At 44.5% G+C, this 21,632-nt stretch overlaps 1 protein-coding gene across 1 annotated transcript in view; it reads right to left on the reverse strand.

Moving 5' to 3' along the window:
- ORAI2 (ORAI calcium release-activated calcium modulator 2) overlaps positions 1–12,759 on the reverse strand; it is an 87,363-nt gene extending 74,604 nt beyond the window's left edge. Inside the window, exon 1 of the mRNA XM_077480523.1 lies at positions 12,469–12,759. The gene's annotated coding sequence lies outside the window, so the exon portion shown is untranslated. The remainder of the gene's footprint in view (positions 1–12,468) is intronic.
- Between the last annotated feature and the right edge of the window lie 8,873 nt (positions 12,760–21,632).

The raw sequence follows: 21,632 nt of genomic DNA on the forward strand, positions 1-21,632 counted from the left end.
AAGATCACAATTCTCGCGGCATAAAATGTTTCACATACAAAAAAAATAATTGGGCTAACTTTATGCGTTCATTTTTTTTTATTAAGTTAAATGTAATTTTTTCCCCCAAAAATGCATTTGAACGACTGCTGCGCAAATGTGGGGGTTATTTACGAAAGGCAAATCCACTTTGTGCTACAAGTGCACTTGAAAGGGCAGTCACTGTAGATCTGAGGGGGACATGCAAGGAAAATAAAAAACAGCATTTTAGCCTGCACATGATTGGATGATAAAATCAGCAGAGCTTCCCCTCATTTCAGATCTTCCCCCTCAGATCTACAGCGACTGCACTTCTAGTGTAGAGCAAAGTGGATTTGCCTTTAGTAAATAACCCCCAGTGTGACATAAAATATTGCAACAACCACCATTTTATTCTGTAGTTCTCCGTTCTTGGGGGAACCCCTGCTAAATATTAGAAATCTACAACTCATGATACATTAGTGTGGTGGTCAGTGGGATGAATGGTCCTTACATTTGTGGTCATTGGGAAGAATTACCTCCTTACAGATAGCTAAAAAGATCAATGGTCTCAATGGGAACTTATCTGAGAGGCAGAAATGTCCCAAGAAACCCCTAGAAACCTCTGGAGGAACCCTGGTTGAGAATCACTGCTCTAGGGTCTCTACTAAAAAAATATATATATATATATAATGTTTGGGGGTTCTAAGTAATTATCTAGCACAAAAATAATAATAATAATAATTTTAACTTGAAACCAACAAATGCCAGGAAAAGGTTTAGTGTTTAAGGCTAGATTCACACTGGAGCGATGCGGGAACGCCGCGAATCCACTGCGTTTTCCCACATCGCATGCCTCCCACCGGCAGTTCACACTGCCCTATGCGGACTGCTGGGAGTGTCAGTGAAATGTTAATGACACCCCCAGATCAGTTCGCATATCGCAGTGCGATCTGCAAACTCGGACAGGAATCGGATCGCATGGTGTGAACACCAATGCGATCCGATTCTGCTGCGGACCAAAAAAAGGGTCCCGTGCGAGTTTGCGGCGGGTGCGATGCGAATTCAGGCATACTGTCTGTATGGCTGAACTCGCATCGCACAGAGATCGGATGTGATTTGCACTGCAGTGCGGTGCGAATCACATCCGGTTCTCGCTGCCGCAGCGGTGTGAACCCAGCCTTAGTGGTTAAACTTCCCTCATTTACACACCAACGTGTATTCCTTTGATCTAAAGGACAAATTGTTACAATGTTTATACTTAAAGAGGAAGTAAACCCCTCTTTGTTTCCCTGCAAAGGTAAAGCATAATGGGCTACTGTGCATCGCTTAGTAGCCCATTATGTGTCGCTTACCTGACACAGGAGCCAGAGATGTCACCGCTGTCCTCTCTTCCACGAAGCATCCATCTTCCTTCCGGGTATCGCGGCTCCGGCACTGTGATTGTCAGGACCCGCAGGAGCCGCCACTAACGGCACAATCGCCGTTAGAAACGACACGCTCAGCACGCCTGCACGCCGTAGACAGCAGTGCCTGACTTTTGCAAATATCTTCTATATTTCTTGGACCTACAAGTAAGCCTAAGGCCGCGTACACATGGGCGGATTGTCTGCCCAACTAAGTTCGTCAGACAATCCGACAGACAGTCCGTTCAACTTTTGAATGAACGGACTTGACCACACACGATGAACAGACAGTCCGCTGAAAGCTTGCGCGATGACGTGTACAGCACGTACGACGGGACTAGAAAAACGACGTCCTATACACTGCAATGCAACCTTCGGCCGTGTAAATCCTTTCTGAGCATGCGCCATACTTAGTCCGTCCAACTTGCCTACACACGAGCGGACTGTCCGCTGAAACCAAGTTTGGACGGACAAAACCAAGTTTGGACGGACAAAATTACGGAAATTCCGAAAGACTAAGTCCGTCAGACTGTCCGCTGAAAAAGTCCGCTGAAGCCCACACACGAGCGGATTGTCCGCTGAAACACGGTTCAGCGGACTAAGTTGGGCAGACAATCCGCCCATGTGTACGCGGCCTTAGTCTAGGCTTACCTGTAGGTAAAAGTGGTCTGTAAGGGTTTACAACCACTTTAAGTTCCACTGCTAAAGAATGTTATGATTCTTGGCAGACTGCCCATTTCTGCTGTCGGCAGGTAAAACAGCTTTCAGATCAGTCATTCAGCCGTGTATTTAGCTTTTGCCCGGTGTTTAGTTTTCACAATGGAAATGCAAAAATGTATTTTATGTTCCTCTGGCCATGCACACACACTGTCCATATACAGATTGGAGCCTTTGCTGTAGTTGGTTCCACCTATAGCACAGTGGACACAGCTGACAAAGGTAGGCCATGAAATAGATAACTGAAAATAAACATAACCTTCAGACTATAGCTAAGAGCTTGTTACCACCATTCAGTTTTAGTATGTCTGCGACAAAAGGTCTGCCTGGTCACCCTTTTTTCATCTGTATTTAAAATTCCACTTAACAATCCCATCACCTGGTACCTTATCACACTCCATTGTTCAGCTCATGCATGGCTGGGGAAACCTGCAGCTCAACAATGTTTCTTCTAAACATCGGTAGCTATAGTTTTGGCGGGGCATGCAGATAATCCATAACAGACCATAATGGCATACATACTGAGGCCAGGTTCACACTAGTGCGATACGAGAACCCTGCGCATCCAGTGCGGCTTCCTACATCGCACCTGAATGGCACAGTGGTTCACATTGAGATGGGCAAACCACTGTGGGTGTCAATGTAAAGTTAAAGTGGAAGTAAACCCTCCTATCGCTTTCAGCCAAGGAAGCTGCCATTTTGGCCTTTGTTTAATCTTCAACTGTCATGATGCTGCACATGTGATCAGTTATGACACCAGCCATTGGATGGTTTGACAGTTTGGTTGAGATTACAACCAATGTGACAGTTAGCATTTCTGGCATGCCGGGAATGTAACTGTTTTTTTAAACTATTAAATTGATGGCTTTACTTCCGCTTTAACAACACCCCCAGATCGGTTCGCAGATCGTAGTGCGAACTGTAAAATGGTGCAGGAATCGGTTCGCATTGGGTGTGAATGCCCATGAGATCTGATTCCAATGCGGAACAAAAAAAGGGTGCTGCACTTTTTTGGGTGAAAATGCGATTACAGCCATACAGTTTGCACAGCAATGCGCTACAAATTACATGTGATGTCTGGCATTTCACTATTGTGAACTGGGCCTGAGACCTCATTAGACACCGATATGTTCTGTCTGAGAACGACTCAAGACTTCATCAGATTAGCACATACCGATAATCTGTATGTCCTGCCGCATTTACTAACAATGTACTCCACAGAAACCAATGGAGCCATGGGGGTTATTTACTAAAGGCAACTCCACTTTGCACTACAAGTGCACTTGGAAGTGCAGTCGCTTTAAATCTGAGGGGTAGATCTGAAATGAGAGGAAGCTCTGCTGGTTTTATCATCCAATCATGTGCAAGCTAAAATGCTGTGTTTTATTTTCCTTGCATGTCCCCCTCGGATCTACAGTGACTGCACTTCCAAGTGCACTTGTAGTGCAATTTCAAGTGCACTTTGCACTTGTAGTTTGCACTTGTAGTGCACAGTGGATTTGCCTTTAGTAAATAACCCCCCCCCCCCCCCTGCATCTTACTGCCGTGTAGATGTACAGTATAACTCTATAGTTCTTTACTGAATTTGGTTCGTTATACAAATGGTCATTTCTATACGAATACATATATTTGTAATTATAATGGCTGATTACCGATACAAAGCAAATACAATATAATGGTATTTCATTGGGATATTCTTGATGCCAAATCACATTACTGTAACATTAACTTGATTATAAAATTTATATTCAATCCCTTAATATTGATGCCATTGTGTTTGTGCTGGAAGCTGAGCTGTCAGCAGCAGTTCCTAGTCTCATACTAACGATCATGAGCCAAGAGGACCGGCTAACGATCACATGATCCTCTAAATGTATACAAGTTATATATAAATTGGGGGCAATTTGCTACGACTTAAACTTACATTAAAGGATAAGTCCACCTTAACACTAAAACCTCTATCCGATCCGATCCCACACTGTGCTGTCAGCTGCGGCTTCGCTGTGGAGGCGGCTGTAGGAGGACACAGCCGACAACAGAAGCCCCATAGTAACTCTATGGGTGACGTCACTTTCCATTCATTTCACAGACTCTGCAGAGCTTTAGCCGCTGGAGACCAGATAGGATCGGCTTCAAAAAAGATATGTATACTGATTATTTCTTTACAGGGCTATATAGGTTAGTGTTAGATTTTGGGTGTCTGTAAATGTAGAAATGTTAGTGTTAGGGTGGAATTTTTTTTAAATAACAAAAATGTTATACTTAACCCCCCCGATCCCCCTCTTCTCTTGTCCCCCATCAGTGCTCATGGCCCCTTCTTCCTGTCAAGTGCCCCCAGAGCAAGCAGGTTGCAATAAGGGGCACCTAAGCCAGGTTCTGCGTGTCCATTCACACACAGAGATGCAGCTGGGCCATGACCCCTCACTCTCCTTTTTGGCTCAATGATGTGACAGCAGTCAAAGAGCAGAGAGTGTCCCAGGAGAGCTGAGGTTGGCTGGATCCCAATGGGGTTCAGGTACTTGGGGGGGGGGGGGGGGTGCTGCACAGAGAAGATTTTTTAACTGCATGAACAAAATACATGAAAGAAAAAAACCTGGAGCTTTTGGAATGACTTTAAAGAGGAAGTAAACCCTTCCAAACAACTTGGACCTACAGGTAAGCCTAGATTAAGGCTTACCTGTAGGTCCAAGCAATATCTCCTAAACCTATATGGTTTAGGAGATATTTGCCCGAAAATGGGCACCGCTGTCTACGGCGCATGCGCCGTAGACAGCGGCGCGCAGGCGCACTAAATGCGGCAAATCCAAGAATGGATTTGCCAAATTTGTCGACTCCCGTGCGCATGCACGGGAGTGACGTCATCGCGGCTTCGCCGTATGACAGCGGCGGAGCTGCGAGGCGCGACTCCCGTGCGCATGCGCGGGAGTGACGTCATCGCGGTTGCGCCGCTGTGATTCGTCGGAGCTGCGAGACGCCACAAGCAACATGGATGCGGCGGACTACAGGGATCAGCGGCGACTTCGCTGGCTCCTGTGTCAGGTAAGTGACACATAATGAGCTACTATGCGATGCATAGTAGTCCATTATGCTTTACCTTTGCAGGGAAAAAAAGAGGAAGTAAACCCATCAGGGTTTACTTCCTCTTTAAGGGATCTGGAGCAGATTACCTGCGAATGATCGGCATTGGACGCAGACCTCTATAACTAAGCCCCAAGGGTGGGGCGAAATGCATCAATGGGCATGGCTTGGGAGGAGTTGAGGCCGTTCTACACCCATATCACACATCGGGCTGTTGGGAGTATGGCGTCTCTTCATTACACAGATTATCATGATTCCTGGATGCATATCTTAGACGCCGGGACCCACATCCTCGTGAATCACTGGAGTGGATACATTAGCTATTTATTTATTTTTTGAGTGGGACCACAAGCCAGAAAGTCCCTTATGGCCCATACACATGATCCGAAAATCGGACAACAGATCGTTTTTTTGTTTGTTTTTTTTGCATGCTATTCGCATATCAAAAATGGAGAGGTTACTAAAGTTAAAAAAATTCTCGTACGATAGAATAAAAAATCGGAAGTGATGTGTTGTAGTGTATTTCTATTGTATTTTTGGACAACAACTGTACTGATTAAACGGATATCATATCGATCTGGTATCATACAAGAACGATTTTTGTGTTTGTCCAATCAGATAATATCGGATGAAGTGTCGTGATGGGCTCTCTGTACTAACGATCCGATTATCGTATGATTGCTTCGAAATTTTCGGATATATTTGGATCGTGGTGTGTACTAGAGGTCGACCGATATGGGTTTTTCTCTGGCCGATGCCGATATTTAGAAATCATGGCGGCCGATGGCCGATATATGATGCCGATTTTTTTGGGCCGATATGTTAGGCCGATTTTTTTTATTTTTTTTTATTTTATTTTTTATCCCCCTTCATCTCATAAAACCTAACAGACACCTTTCCCAATTTGGCGTTTTTTAGGCGCTTTTGGGCTAAAAATAGCGCCTGTAAAGTGCCTGCAAAACGGCTCCCCTGCAGTCTGTGTGAAAGACAGAGTGCTTTCACACTGAAGCGATGCACTGGCAGGATGTTAAAAAAAGCAGCACGTTTGGAGTGATGTATACCGCTCCTCCACCACTCCTGCCCATTGATATTAATGGGCACCACTGCTGAAGCAAATGCAATGTGATTTGGCAGCGGTGCTTCATGGGCGCATTTAACCTCTTCTTCGGCCGCTAGCTGGGTTATATGCGCGCCACTAGCAGCCGAATAGCACCGCTAAAAAGCTACTAAAACTAGCAGCATTTTACCATCAAAGCCTGCCCGCTCTTGTGTGAAAGCAGCCTATAAAATAAAAACAGGTAGTCAAAACTTTTGGACGAAAAAAAAAAATGGGCTAACTTTACCGTTTTAGGTTTTTTATTTTTTTTATTTTTATTTGTTAATAGTTATTAGTGTATTTTTTTCCCCCCAAAAAAATGCATTTGAAAGACCTCTGCGCAAATGCCGTTTGACATAAAATGTTGCAACAACCGCTATTTTATTCCCTAGGATCTCTGCTAAAAAATATATAAATAATTTTTTGGGGGTCTAAGTGATTTTCTGGCAGAAAAAACAGGACTTTTACTTGTAAGCAACAAGTGTCAGAAAAGATTTAGTCTTTAAATGGTTAAACTGAGAACTTCTACACACAGAGTTAAGTTCATTCATTCAAGTGTAAACATTGTATCTTTTTGCTCTTTTCTTGGCAGACTGCCCAGAGAGGAGGAAAGTAGTTTCTATGAAGACTCAGGCAACTTACACTGACTTCTATTACAGAAGTCATTTCCAAGTCATGCTGTTCTAAATCGGCCTTTTTATCGGCTCAATCGGCCGATGCCGATTAATTAAAAAACTGCAAATATCGGCCGACCTCTAGTGTGTACGGCCCATTACACTGGTTGTCAGTGTGCCCCTTGATATGGTGGTCAGTGTGCCCCATTATAGTGGTGGACCCAGGGAACCCCCAAGCATCAGATGTGAGACATAGAGGGCAGAGTACTCAGCACCCTCCACTCCCCCTCCTGAGCATTTCCCCCTACACTGGAGGTTAGCATGCCCCCCTTCGCTGGTGGTCAGTGTGCCCCCTCATGTTGGTGGTCAGTGTGCCCCTTATCATAGTGGCCAGTGTGCCCCCTTATCATAGTGGTCAGTGTGCCCCCTTATGTTGGTGGTCAGTGTGCCCCCTTATCATAGTGGTAAGTGTGCCCCCTTATGTTGGTGGTCAGTGTGCCCCTTATCATAGTGGTCAGTGTGCCCCCTTATGTTGGTGGTCAGTGTGCCCCTTATCATAGTAGTCAGTGTGTCCCCTACAATGGTGGACCCAAGGAGCCACCAAGCATCATATGTAAGGCATGGAGGCTACAGTAGTCAGAATCCCCACCTCTCCCTTTCACTTATGGGTAGCTATCTAGCTTCAAAGGCAGGCATTGCCTATTAGCGAAGCACAGAGTTTCTAATAAAACAGCATGGCGCTACACAGACTGACAGCAGTAGCTATCAAACCACAGCTTGGCAGGGAAAGCAGTCAGTGCTGGCTGGCTCTTAAAATACACTGCGACCACTATCAAGCCGCGGCTCAACAGAAGGAAGGCTGTGGTCCTGCAGATGAGAAACACTTCCCTAGACTTAAAACAGCATTTGACCCTTGCCGTGTGGGAGCAGCTCTGCTGCAAGGGAGGATTTGTACTTTTCCTGGAAATGGGCCTTAAGCATTTAGATCTCGGCAGTAGATAAAAAATGCTTGAACTATCCAGAATCTACAACAAAAATGAAATCAGTTTTGGGTAGACTGACTTTAGAATCAGGTGTCTCAAACTGGCGGCCCTCCAACTGTTGCGAAACTACAAGTCCCATGAGGCATTGCAAGGCTGACAGTTACAAGCATGACTCCCACTGGCATGATGGGACTTGTAGTTCCGCAACAGCTGGAGGGCCGCCAGTTTGAGACCCCTGCGTCTGCGTGGGTTTCCTCCAGGCACTCTGGTTTCCTCCCACACTCCAAAAACATGCAGGTAGGTTAATTGGCTTCTGTCCAAAACTTTCCCTAGTATATGAATGGGGACCTTGGATTGTGGGACCGATGTGAGTGTGCAATGTACAGGGATAGGGACAATTGTAGACAGTCACTCAGGTCGGACTGGTGTCTTTATTCAACTTTACTAACTATGTAACTATGACTAGGCATGATGGGAATTGTAGTTCCTGAACAACTGGAGAGCTGCAGTTTGGAGCCCCCTGCTCTAAAGGAATAAAGAGGTACCCCTTTCCCAATACAGCACACAGTGACTCTTCAGCAAAACAAAATTGAGTATTTGTCACAATTTAGGCTGGGTTCACACTGCTGCGGAAGCGAGAACCGGATGTGATTCGCACCGCACTGCAGTGCAAATCACATCCGATCTCTGTGCGATGCGAGTTCAGCCATACAGATAGTATGGCTGAATTCGCATCGCACCCGCCGCAAACTCGCACGGGACCCTTTTTTTGGTCCGCAGCAGAATCAGATCGCATGGGTGTTCACACCATGTGATCCGATTCCTGTCCGCGTTTGCAGATCGCACTGCGATATGCGGACTGATCTGGGGGTGTCATTAACATTTCACTGACACTCCCAGCAGTCCGCATAGGGCAGTGTGAACTGCCGGCGGGAGGCATGCGATGCGGGAAAACACCGCAGATTCGCGGCGTTCCCGCATCGCTCCGGTGTGAACCTAGCCTTATAAAACATAAGGGGTTAATGAAGCAGAAACGTACATTATGAGCACAGAATGCTTTTGGTCAGTATTTGAGTTTGTGAATATATATTCATAATTTGACTAGGAAACTGACACAGGGCGATTGTGAGGACAGCAATGTGTCATGCAAAACAGGCGCAGGAAGAGGAAGGCTCTCGGATTGGTCGGAGGAGCTGACAAGATGCTGTATGACTTTAGACTGATTGGTTATTGCGGCTCATCCAAGAAGCGGAGGACTTTTTTCAGCTCATAGGAATACAGAGTGTAAAACACAGGATGTGTCTATAGAGGAAGGAGCTCTGTCAGGGGCCAGGAGACATTTTATTACACTGGATGAGTGACAGAAATGTACACAGAAACCACTGAAAACAGCAGGAAGCCAAAATGACAAATCCTCAGCACTGTCACAATGTTTTATGAACTGTCCAAAAATAAAGCCGTTTAAATTGTTTCCACATGTTCACAGACACTTCAGCATAACAATCATCAATCTATGTCCAATCACTATGTCACCTTCAATAATAACAAAAGTGCCATTTCCCAGGTCCCTGTCTAGCTCTCTATTCATACCTGTTGATCCTGCCAGTATTAGACCCCTTTCACACTGGGGCGTTTTTCAGGCGCTTTAGCGTTAAAAAAAAGCATCTGTAAATCGCTTGAAAGAAGCCTCATCTGCAATTCCAGTGTGAAAGCTTTAAGCCCTTGTACACACGGTCGGACATTCCGACAGCAAAATATTGTCCGAAACTGGTGTTGCATACACACAGTCGGACAAAGTTGTCGGAAAATCCGATCGTTCGTAACGTGATGGCGTTATTTAGTTACGACGGACGACGCCAATAGTAGCCAATAGCTTTGGTCTAGGAATTTGATCTGAGCATGCGTGGCACTTTGTCCGATCCGAATTCTCTACAAACGGTCGGACAAAGTCCGATAGGATCATGTTGTAGGAAAATTTTTATATCCAGCTCTCAAACTTTGTTGGTCGGACATTCCGACGGAAAAAGTCCGATGGAGCCCACACACGGTCGGATTATCCGACAACGCGGTCCGATCGGACATTTTCCATCGGAATGTCCGACCGTGTGTACAAGGGCTAAGAGCCCTTTCACACTGCCAGCGCCGAAAGTAGTTTAAGTGGCACTTTACCAGCGTTTTTCAAATGCTAACAGGACGATTTTAACCCCCCGCTAGTAGCCAAATAAAGGGTTAAAAGCGCCCACAAAGCACCGCTGCCAAAAGCGCTTTGCAGATCCTTTGCAGGCACTTCCCATTGGTTTCAATGGGAAGGGGCGCTTTAGGAGTGGTGTATTCAGCGCTGCAAAGAAGCTGTTTGCAGGACTTTTTTTGACGCCCTGCCAGAGCAGCACCTCATTGGAATTGCTGATGAGGCTTCTTTCAAGCGCTTTACAGGCGCTTTTTTTAACGCTTAAGCGCCTGAAAAATGCCTCAGTGTGAACGGGGTCTCAGTGTGAAAGCACTGGGGCTTTCACATTGGGATTGTAGATGAGGCTTCTTTCAGGCGCTGTACAAGCACTTTTTTTTAACGCTAAAGCACCTCAAAAATGCCTGAAAAATGCCCCAGTGTGAAAGGGGTCTTATAGAGCTTATAAAAGAATAACCATTATATTTTTTTCTACATTATTTAGTTCCTGATGGGACAAAATACATGTATTACATTCTACCATCATCCGAGGTGCCCTATAATGCTACTTATGATGCCCCCCACACTCACACACCTGGCACATGGCTGTCTGACTAAGCTGGCAAGAGGCAAGCACTGACAAGAGGAAGCAGAGGCAAGGGACAGGACACTGAAACGTATCCCCTCCTTGCTGGCGAATTCCTCTTACCAACGCTTACCTCTTGCCTTGATACTTCTTCCTTAAAGTGAAGTTCCATCTGTATACATTTTTTTTTTTTTTTTAAGATGAATATCTTTGGATTAGAACTCATATATTTTCACGTTTTTTTATGCTCTATCATCGGTCGATTGCCGATTTGCAATCAAAAGATATCTTTTATTATTGTCTCCTGACATTTTCCATTGTACTTGTGGGCATGTGAAGCCCACAAGCACTATCTTCCGGGATCGGGTGCAACTGAGTGACCAGCATGCAACGCCTGTTCTTGCGCATGCGCAGGAGGTACGGCTCACAGCACCGTATACTTCTGACGTTGCCATTACAATGGGCGGCGGCGTCAGAAGTGCCTGTCCTGTTGTGATGGTATCATGTCACATTCGGCTACCCATGTCATTTTGTTACCCGCTGGAGTGCGCATGCGCGACGCCGCCACATGTGTTCCAACACTGTTGTAAGATCACTTTGCAACAGGGCCGCTCGCCACGCTTCAGGCACGGCCACACTTCGCTCTGCATAATTTTAATCTAGCTCTATGTCCACTTGGATGGTGGGGCTTGAACCTGAACTCAGGGGTGTATAGTATAGTGGAGGGGGGGGGGCTTCCCCTTTTGGGTGGAGCTCCGCTTTAAGCTACTTCCTGCAAAAGTGACAACAATACAGTAAAGCTTTGGAAAGATAAGCGTTGTCACCCAGCCGTGACACTACAGTTGTCTTCCGTGTGACAGTGTCACTCCCACTGTGCCATCACACAACCCTGGACAGTGCAGAAAAAACGTATACCAGGAAATTGAAATCATCGACACGAGAATGCACTTTCCTGACACCGCTGAATCCCACCCACGGCTGCTGTATGAAGCAGAAAAGTAGTGGTCACACAACTACCAAAAACTGATGAATAAAGCGAAATCATTTAAAGCTAAACGCTGGGGGAAAAAAATTATTATTTTTATAATTGCAGAGAAAACAATTGCCAATTGCATAGAAACCAATGAGCTTCCAGGTTTTATTACTAAAGCTTAATTGAACAATCTGGGGTTAGAAGCTCATTGGTTCCTATGCAGAAGTGAGACTGATTTTGCACTTTCCAGCTTTAGTAAATAAACCCCATTGTGTACTTAAAAGTGGGGTCTGCCTGTATATAGTATAATGGTGATGTCCATCCCCCCAGTACCAGAGATATATACTATATATACTGTATAATGGCAATGTCCATCCCTCCCCAGTACAAGGGATATATTCTATATATACTGTATAATGCTGATGTATACGCCCACAGTACAAGGGCTATATACTATATATACTATATAATGGTGATGTCCGTACCCCCAGTACGAGGGATATATACTATATATACTATATAATGGTGATCTCCATCCCCCCAGTACGAGGGATCTATACTATATAATGGTGATGTCCATCCCCCCAGTACGAGGGATATATACTATATACTGTATAATGGTGATCTCCATCCCCCCAGTACGAGGGATATATACTATATAATGGTGATCTCCATTCCCCCAGTACAAGGGATATATACTATATACTGTATAATGGTGATGTCCATCCCCCAGTACAAGGGATATATACTATATACTGTATAATGGTGATGTCCATCCCCCCAGTACAAGGAATACATAACATGGTAACGTCCGTCCTTCCCCAATAGTAGGTGCTGGCAGTGATCGGACTTACCGGACACACCCTCGTCAGCGGTGATCGGAGGCCGGATCCCGGTGCAGGGGGGGTCGGGTGTTTGTATTCCCCGGCTACACTCCGGGCACATCACCATCACCAGGTGTGATCGGGGGAGGGATGGAGGCGATCAGCTGACAGCGGGCACACCGCACACACATCGCTTCCTTCCAGCTGTGCAGTGTCATGTAAGCTGAGCGCTGATTGGCTGAAGGAGCGTCTTCCTCAGTGCGGCCTGTCTCCTCCCCTGTGATATGATGTGTCTCCCAGTGACAGCCCAGTGAGGGCTGAGTGCTGAGGGCTCGCTGTTATCACACACTGAGCAGCCGGCTACAGCGCATTCTTACTGGCCTTCTCCCAGCCCTTTGTCTGCTCATAGAACACAGTGTTTGCTTTACAGTCACCTTACCCTGTCAAAGCACAAAGGCCATTCTTCTCATTGTCAATGTCACCTTATGGTGTACACAGGGCAGGCTCTGAGCTTAACCCTTTGTGTCATAGGAGAGCTACCTGAAGATCTCAGGGGTCCCCTCAGACACTCACAACCCCCTCCTGTACACTCTTCCAATGGGAAAGTTTCTAATAAAACTTTTAGTTGGGTAACACTAATACTGGGTACCTGTTGTTACACCTTCTTCTTCTGTACATTGGGTGGAATTCTTATCTGCACACACGACCAGTTGTCCTGTCAGAATAAACTCTGAAGGTTTTTCAGACGGAATTCCGCTAAAACTGTTGTGCGTACGCACAATCACACCAAAGTCCGACCGTTAAGAACACAGTGAAGTAAAACACGTACGACGTGACCAGAAAAAGGAAATTCAGTAGCCAATAGCTTCCGTCCTGTACTTGCTTCAGAGCATGCGTCGTTTTTGGTCCGTCGGAACAGCATCAAGACGAGCGGTTTTCACGATAGGAATTTGTTCCATCTGAAAGATTTAGATGTTCTATTTCTAGGTCCATTAGAATTTTCATAAAAGAAAGTCCAATGAAGCATACACGCGATCGGAATATACGATGAAAAGGTTCCGTCTGACTTTTTCCGTCAGACATTCCGCTCGTGTGTACGCGGCAAAAGTTCAGCCTTTCTCAACCTTTTCAGCATGGAGCAACCCTTGAAATAACTTATCGGTTATCAGGAAAAAAACCCCTGCTAAAAAGAGCTCTATCTACAGAAGAACCCCTAGCGACCTCTGGAGGAGCCCCGGTTGACAAACCTGTCTTAAGCCTCGTACACACTATCGTATTTTCCGACGGGAATTGTGTGATGACAGGCTGCTGGCAGAAAATCCGACTGTTTGGACGCTCCATTGAACAATTGTTGTCGGACAAATGTTGGATGGTAGGTTTTTTTCCACAGACAAATTGTCGGATTTTCCAAGTGTGTGTACACAAGTCCGTCGGAAAAAAGTCCAAAGTACAGATGCGCATGCGTGGAAGCAAGGATGAGCCGGAAGCGGTCGGTCTTGTAAACGAATGCTCGTAATGGAGAATTAACATTCGTGATGTGGCAAATTATGAAATATTGAAATGCAGCGCACAATTCTCTTCTTCTTTAACCACTTCAGCCCCGGACCATTTGGCTGGTCAAAGACCGGAGCACTTTTTGGGATTCAGCACTGCGTCGCTTTAACTGACAAACAAAATTGACGTCCTTTTTTTCCCACAAATAGAGCTTTCTTTTTGTGGTATTTGATCACCTCTGCGTTTTTTATTTTTTGCGCTATAAACAAAAAAAATGTGTAAATTTTGGAAAAAAAACGCATTATTTTTTACTTTTTGCTATAATAAATATCACAAAAAACAAACAAACATTTTTTTCCTCAGTTTAGGCCGATACGTATTCTTCTGCATATTTTGGTAAAAATAAAATTGCAATAAGCGTTTATTGATTGGTTTGCACAAAAGTTATAGCGTCTACAAAATAGGGGATAGTTTTATGGCATTTTTATTAATTATTATTTTTCTGTTTACTAGTAATGGCAGCGATCTGCGATTTTTATCAAGACTTTGACATTATGGCAGACAGAACGGACACTTTTGGCGCGATTTTGGGACCATTCACATTTATACAGCGATCAGTGCAATTAAAAATGCACTGATTACTGTGTAAATGTGACTGGCAGTGAAGGAGTTAACCACTAGGTAGCGATGTAGGGGTTATGTGTGTCCTAGGGAGTGATTCTAACTGTGGGGGGGAGGGGCTATGTGTGACATGACACTGATCACTGCTCCAGATTACAGGGAGCTGTAATCAGTGTCAGTGTCATTAGGCAGAAATGCTTGTTTACATCAGCATCTCCCCGTTCTTCCTCTCCTTAAAGGGCAACGTACAGGTACGTTAATCTACCTGTATGTGCCCTTCTGCCGCAGTATATCTGCATGAAGCGGTCGGCAAGCGGTTAATGAGATAATAATGAAGCTGCTTTGCTGGTGATTCTGATGGAGTTCTGCCAAACAAATTTTCAAAGGCTTTTTTATTCTAGTGATATCAAGAATGATATTATTATGCTTGTTTTTTTTTGTTTTTGTTTTTTTGGGCAAGTTACCACAACAACATTATCTCATAGTTTTTAAGATCAAAGATACAACGATATTGGTGTCCCTTGTCAATTTCCCATTGTATTTTTTAACCACTTCCTGCCCAAAGATGTCATATGGCAATTCTTTGCACCATAAGAATGATCATAGCAACGGTTCCACTGGTTGATCTTTCTTACAGGAGATGGAAGGGGACTTCCACCCCCTCCCGTCACCATCCGGTGCTTCTCCGGGCTCTCCCATGCCATCGGGGACCCAGAGAAAGAATCGTCCGCCACCAGATGACAACCATAGAGATTTCCGGTGACCAGATGATCACCAGTCATATCTAGAAGAAAGAAAGAAAGTGTAAAAAAAAAAAAAAAATGAAAATCATTTTTTTTTTTTAAACGCCCTTGTCCCCAGTAGCTTGTGCTCAGAAGCGAACGCACACTTAAGTCCCATCCACATATGTAAACGCTGTTCAAACCACACATGTGAGGTATCGCGGCGTGCGTTAGAGTGCAAGCAACAATTCTGGCACAAGACCTCCTCTGTAACTATAAAAATGTAACCTGTAAAAAAATTTAAAACATCACCTATGAAGATTTTTAAGTACCAAAGTTTGGCATCATTCCATGAGTGTGCGCAATTTTAAAGCGTGACATGTTGGGTATCTATTTACTTGGTGTAAAATCATCTTTCACATTAAACAAAAAAATTGGGCTAACTTTACTTTTTTTTTTTTTTTTATATTAATCATTAAACAGTTTTTTTTCCAAAAAAAAAACACATTTGAAAAATTGTTGCTCAAATAACGTGTGAGATAAATCAACCCCTGGAAGCTTTAAAAGTTAGTTGGGGTTTTAAATCATTGTTCTTCCTCTGTTAACCACGGTTACCTGCAAGGAAACATGTGCGGTCATCATTTCTTTGCACAAAAAGGGATTCACAGGCAAAGATATTGCTGCTACTTAAGGCCCGTACTCACAATACGAAAATCGGAAGTAAAATTGGCATATGATCTGCTGAATTTCGAATCGTTGGTATGGTGCTTTCGACAGCTGATTCTGTTTTTTCGTCTGACAAAAGCAGGATGTGCAGACTATAAAATTTTTGTCATACGTGAACTCAATGTCCGATTTTCATTTAATTAGTACGGTTTTCATCCGAAAAAAATCGTAAGCGCAAGACTACGCATAAACATATATAAAAATTGTAACTTAAATAAAAAGTCCACTTTTCACATATAGCAGCGCATGCACACTTTTCCCAAAAAGTGAGTTGATCAAAGTTCTATTCAGTGTCCGGAAAAAATGGTGCTTGATCTATCAGTTCCTATTGTGATTTAGGTACAGCTTCCACCATATAATACACCGCTTGTGGATCACAAACGATCCCCCTTTGGGGATGCACTCACCGAACACCTGAAATCATAAGCCTTCACAATGCCATTACACAATTCTTCTTTGGCCACTAGATGTCTCCCTTATTGGAATTCCGTTTATCATATAAAAGAACAGAAATGTCCAAACATAGCGTAATACTGTTTAACACTATTTATTATAGAAACCCAACACATAAATGCGTACCAAATAGAGAAATGTTCAAGCATTAAAAAGTACTGTGCCTTATCCTCCTGGTTTTGTTGCGCCCGAGGAGAAACGATTGCTTTGCTACATACAGCAGAAGCTTCACTTCCGCCTTCCTCAGCTCGCTGGAATGCAGGGATTGAGGCGCACTCGTCACTTCCGGTATGATTCCGTCTAACGCGTTTCGTCACTTCCGACTTCATCTGAGGGAGTCACTGAATAGAACTTTGATCAACTCACTTTTTGGGAAAAGTGTGCATGCGCTGCTATATGTGAAAAGTGGACTTTTTATTTAAGTTACAATTTTTATATATGTTTATGTTTCTTTGGTTGTAAAAGCAGCAGCTTTAAAGTGGGTTTTTATATAAGTGGGGCACCACTCATGTATTATGTCTAAGTTTGCATATTGGCATCCAAGAGCGCGGAGCAGTGTGCTACTTAAGCCGGCTTTTATAATTTTTAGCATATTTTTGAATATTGCAAGACTACGCATGCTCAGAAACAAAAGAATACATACAAAACTATTCAACACATTATGTCACTTCTGAAGTTGAATTCTGATGAGAATTTTCATATGGTGAGTTACCCTCTTTACTTTTGACATGAGACTAGCATGCAACAAAAAAACGAAGGAATGGTTGTCCAAAAATCTCATTGTGTGTACGAGGCTTAAGATTGCATCTAAATCAACCATTTATCAGATCATCAAGAACTTTAAGGAGAGAGTTTCAATGGTTGTTGTGAAGAAGGTTTCAGGGCACCCAAGAAAGTCTAGCAAGCGCCAGAACCATCTCCTACATTTTACTCAGCTGCGGGATTGGGGCGCCACCAGTGTAGAACTTGCTTTGGAATGGCAGCAGGTAGATGTACATCTGCACGCACTGAGAGGCAAAGGCTTTTGGAGGATGTCCTGGTGTCAAGAAGGACAGCAAACAAGCCACTTTTCTCCAGGAAAAACATCAGGGACAGACTGATATTCTGCAAAAGGTACAAGGATAGGACTGCTGAGGATTGCGGTAAAGCCATTTTCCGATTGTTTTGGGGCATCCGGAAAAAACCTTGTCCAGAGAAGAAAAGGTGAATGCTACCATCAGTCTTGTGTCATGGCAATAGTAAGGCTCGGTTCACACAGGGGCGACACGACTTGCAACCTGACAAGTCGCCCCTGTTCTGTACTACGGAACCGTTCTAAGAGGAGCGACTCGAGTCGCTCCGACTTAGAAAAAAGGTTCCTGTACTACTTTTGGGCGACCTCGGGCGACTTGCATTGACTTCTATACAGAAGTCGTTTGCAAGTCACCGCTGAGGTCGCGGCAGGTCGCGGCGCGGCAAGTCGTGTCGCCCCCTGTGTGAACCGAGCCTAAAGCATCCTGAGACCATTCATGTGTGGGGTTGTTTCACAGCCAAGGGACTTGGCTCACTCACAATTTTGCCACACATCCTTGAATGAAGAATGGTACAAAAACATTCTACGAGAGCAACTTCTCTCAGCCATCCAAGAACAGTTTGATGATGAACAATGCCTTTTCCAGCATGATGGAGTACCGTGCCATAAGGTAAAAGTGACACCTAAGTTGCTTAGGGAACAAAACTTCAAAATTTTGGGCCTATGGCCAGGAAACTCCCCTGACTCTAATCCCATCTAAACTTGTGGTCAATCATCAAGAGGCGGGTGAACAAAAAAAAACCCACACATTCTGACAAAACACCAAGCATTGATTATGCAAGAATGCCATCAGTCAAGATGTGGCCCAGAAGTTGATTGACAGCATGCCAGGGTTAATTGCAGAGGTCTTGAAAAAGAAGGGTCGACACTGCAAATATTGAGTCTGCATACACTTAATGTAATTGTCAATAAAAAGCCTTTGACACTTATGAAATGCTTGTAATTAAACTTCAGAATAACATAGTAACATCTGACAAACCGAATAAAGAAAAACATCGGACAGACTTTGTGAAAATTATTATATGTGTCATTCTCAAAACTTTTGTCCATGGCTGTATAGAGCAGCGTTTCTCAACCATCTTTCCATGAAAGCCTAGGGTTCCTCCAGAGGTTGCTAGGGATTCCTTGAACAATGAGAATCTTCTGCCTCTCAGACAGGGGCGTACCTATGCCTCTCAGACAGGGGCGTACCTATGCCTGTCAGACAGAGGTGTACCTATACCTCTCAGACAGGGCTCCCCTGTACACCTGGATAGGAGGAGCGGGGGGGGCGGTGGCTGCATATAGAGGAACCATTTTCCATTTTCCTCTTGCAGCCGCTCAATCACCACTTAACCTCTCTTCCCTCCCGCAGGCATTCAACGGCTGCAGGAGGAAAATGGAGAGATCGGTATCTCTGTATTCAGCTGCCCTCACCACTCCTCCTATGGAGTTTCTTTCCGCTGCCTGCCTGTGTGCTGTCCTACCCCTGTATGCTCTTTCCTAGCCTCACTGTGGTTTCTCCTGGCCCCTCCCCCTCATCTCCCGAAGCCCCTCCCTTCTCCCTCCGCCCAATGAGAGAAAGGGAAGGAGGATGGAGAGCGGGGAAAGGGCCGGTAAATGTAACATATACAGTACAAGCCCCTTCCTTGTCTGAATGAATAGAGTCAGTGATCCACTGATACCAATCACTGACTTTGTCCATTCATAACTGAGGCATGATAAACTGTGTTTACTATGCTTCAGTTTGTGATTCTGTGCAGCTGATGCAATCTCCTTGCTTTGTCTCAAGGGTGGAACATCAGAGGTCCATTTAGACCCCTGTTATTTCATCAAAGAACCTCAATGGAGCTCCTAAACAAAAATGCTAAAATAATAATATTGTAAAGAAAAAATAAAAATAAAAAAATTGTAAAAAATTATAAAAAAGCAAAAGTAAAAACAACTCACACCGGTGGCGGAACTACCAGGGTCACAAAGGTTGCACTTGTGTTTAGACCCTGGTGTTCTGCTACTGGACTCAGAGGGAAGGGCCCCCGGCCAGGGTTCAGGGTGGCCCCTCATGTTTTCTTGCATATGGGTCCTGAATGTTCTAGTTAACTAGCAAGCTAACTCTTAGATAAATAACCACTGACACCATTTTTCTTTTTAGCTATCTGTAAGGGAGGAATTCTTCCCAATGCCCACAAGTATAAGGAGCATTCTTCCCACTGACCATCACACTAATGTATCATGAGTTGTAGTTATAGTAACTTTTACTAGGGGTTCCCTGAGGCTGAAAAGTTATTTCAAGGGTTCCTCTGTCTTGAAAATGTTGAGAAAGGCTTGTATATACACGCAGTCCTGGATTAAACTCTGTGGAGGCCCCTAGACAATCAAAACCTTGGGGCCCCCCTCACAGGTTTCTGGAGGTTTCTCATGCATGTGTTCTAGTGAGATAACATTGAACTAAGTAATGTTCAGTATCGGCCGCTAGATGGAGATGACCCTCACAATTGTACATTACACGTATGTAGGTTGCCCCAACATGTTTTTACAAACTAACAGCGGAAAGAAGATGAGCTATTAAAGAGGAAGTAAACCCTGATGGGTTTACTTCCTCTTTGATTCCCTGCAAAGGTAAAGCGTAATGGACTACTATGCATCGCATAGTAGTCCATTATGTGTTACTTACCTGACACAGGAGCCAGCGAAGTCACCGCTGTCCCCTGTAGCACGAAGCAACCATCTTCTCAGTGGGTCTCGCTGCTCCGCCGCTGTCATTCGACGAAGCTGCGATGACATCACTCCCGCGCTTGTGCACGGGAGCCGCCACTCGCGGCATATCGCCGTTGACAGCGGCGCGCTCAGTGCGCCTGCGCACCGCTGTCTACGGTGCATGCGCCATAGACAGCGGTGCCTGTCTTTTGGCAAATATGTCCTAAACCGTGTAGGTTTAGGAGATATTTCTTAGACCTACAGGTAAGCCTTAATCTAGGCTTACCTGTAGGTCAAAGTGGTTTGTAAGGGTTTACAACCACTTTAAAAGACAAACTATAATGTGAACCTGATATCTATGGTTTATGTACTTTAAGTTGTTATTGGGTACATTACATTATTACAGTATTTCCTAATGCCGCGTACACACGACCAGACTTTTCGAGGGACTAAGTCTGACAGACTTTCGACGGAGTTCTGACGGAGTTCTGACAGAGTTCTGACGGACTTTACGAATGAACAGACTTGGCCACACACAATCACACCAAAGTCCGACGGATTCGAACGTGATGACGTACGACTGGACTAGAATAAGGATGTTCATAGCCAGTAGCCAATAGCTGCCCTAGCGTCGGTTTTTGGCCTTCGTACTAGCATACACACGAGCGGATTTCTCGGTAGGAACTGGGTTTGGCAGAGTTCTGGCGGAAAAATTTGAAACATGTTCCATTTCTAAAGTCTGTCAGACTTTTGCGAATCAAAAGTCCGCTGCAGCCCACACACGATTGAATAGTCTGCCGGAATCATTCCGTCAGACTTTTGATGTTGAATAGTCCGGTCGTGTGTACGCGGCATAAGAGTCTTTAAAGTGGAGGGCCACCCTAAAAAAAAAGAGCATTAATATTCTTAAAATTAAAAAAAATTAAAAAATTGAAAAAATTTTTTTTTTTACCTTACCAGAAATCCCTGTTGCTAGGCAGTCTTCCTAATCTGCCTTCTTCCTGCTCCTCTGTAATCTTCGGTCTTCTCTCCTCCTCCGCGTTGTCTTCTGGGTAATGGGGCATGCTGTGTTCTTGGAACTGCAAGGTTCCACTGCCTGTTTCCCTTAGTGAGGATGGCAGCGCTGGGCCTCGAGAGCGGAGGGACATGTCAGCCTTGGCGGCCGACATCGCAGGCGCCCTGGAAAGGTAAGTCTCCTTATTAAAAGTCAGCAGCTACTTTTGTTTTAGCTGCTGACTTTTAAAAAAAATTTTTTATGGCTGAAACACCGCTTTAATGTAATGTTTTCGTTTCTCTAAGGTGATTCATTGTTTCTATCTTTTATAAACAATTCCACCCAAAAAATTTAATAAAAGCCAGCCGCTGCACATACTGCAGCGGCTGGCTTTTAACAATAGGACACTTACCTGTCCTGGAGTCCAGCAATGTTG

Source organism: Lithobates pipiens, unplaced genomic scaffold (genome assembly GCF_037356315.1).
Source record: "Lithobates pipiens isolate NorthernLeopardFrog02 unplaced genomic scaffold, aLitPip1_a1.2 Scaffold_16, whole genome shotgun sequence".
In the NCBI taxonomy this organism is placed as follows: Eukaryota; Metazoa; Chordata; class Amphibia; order Anura; family Ranidae; genus Lithobates; species Lithobates pipiens.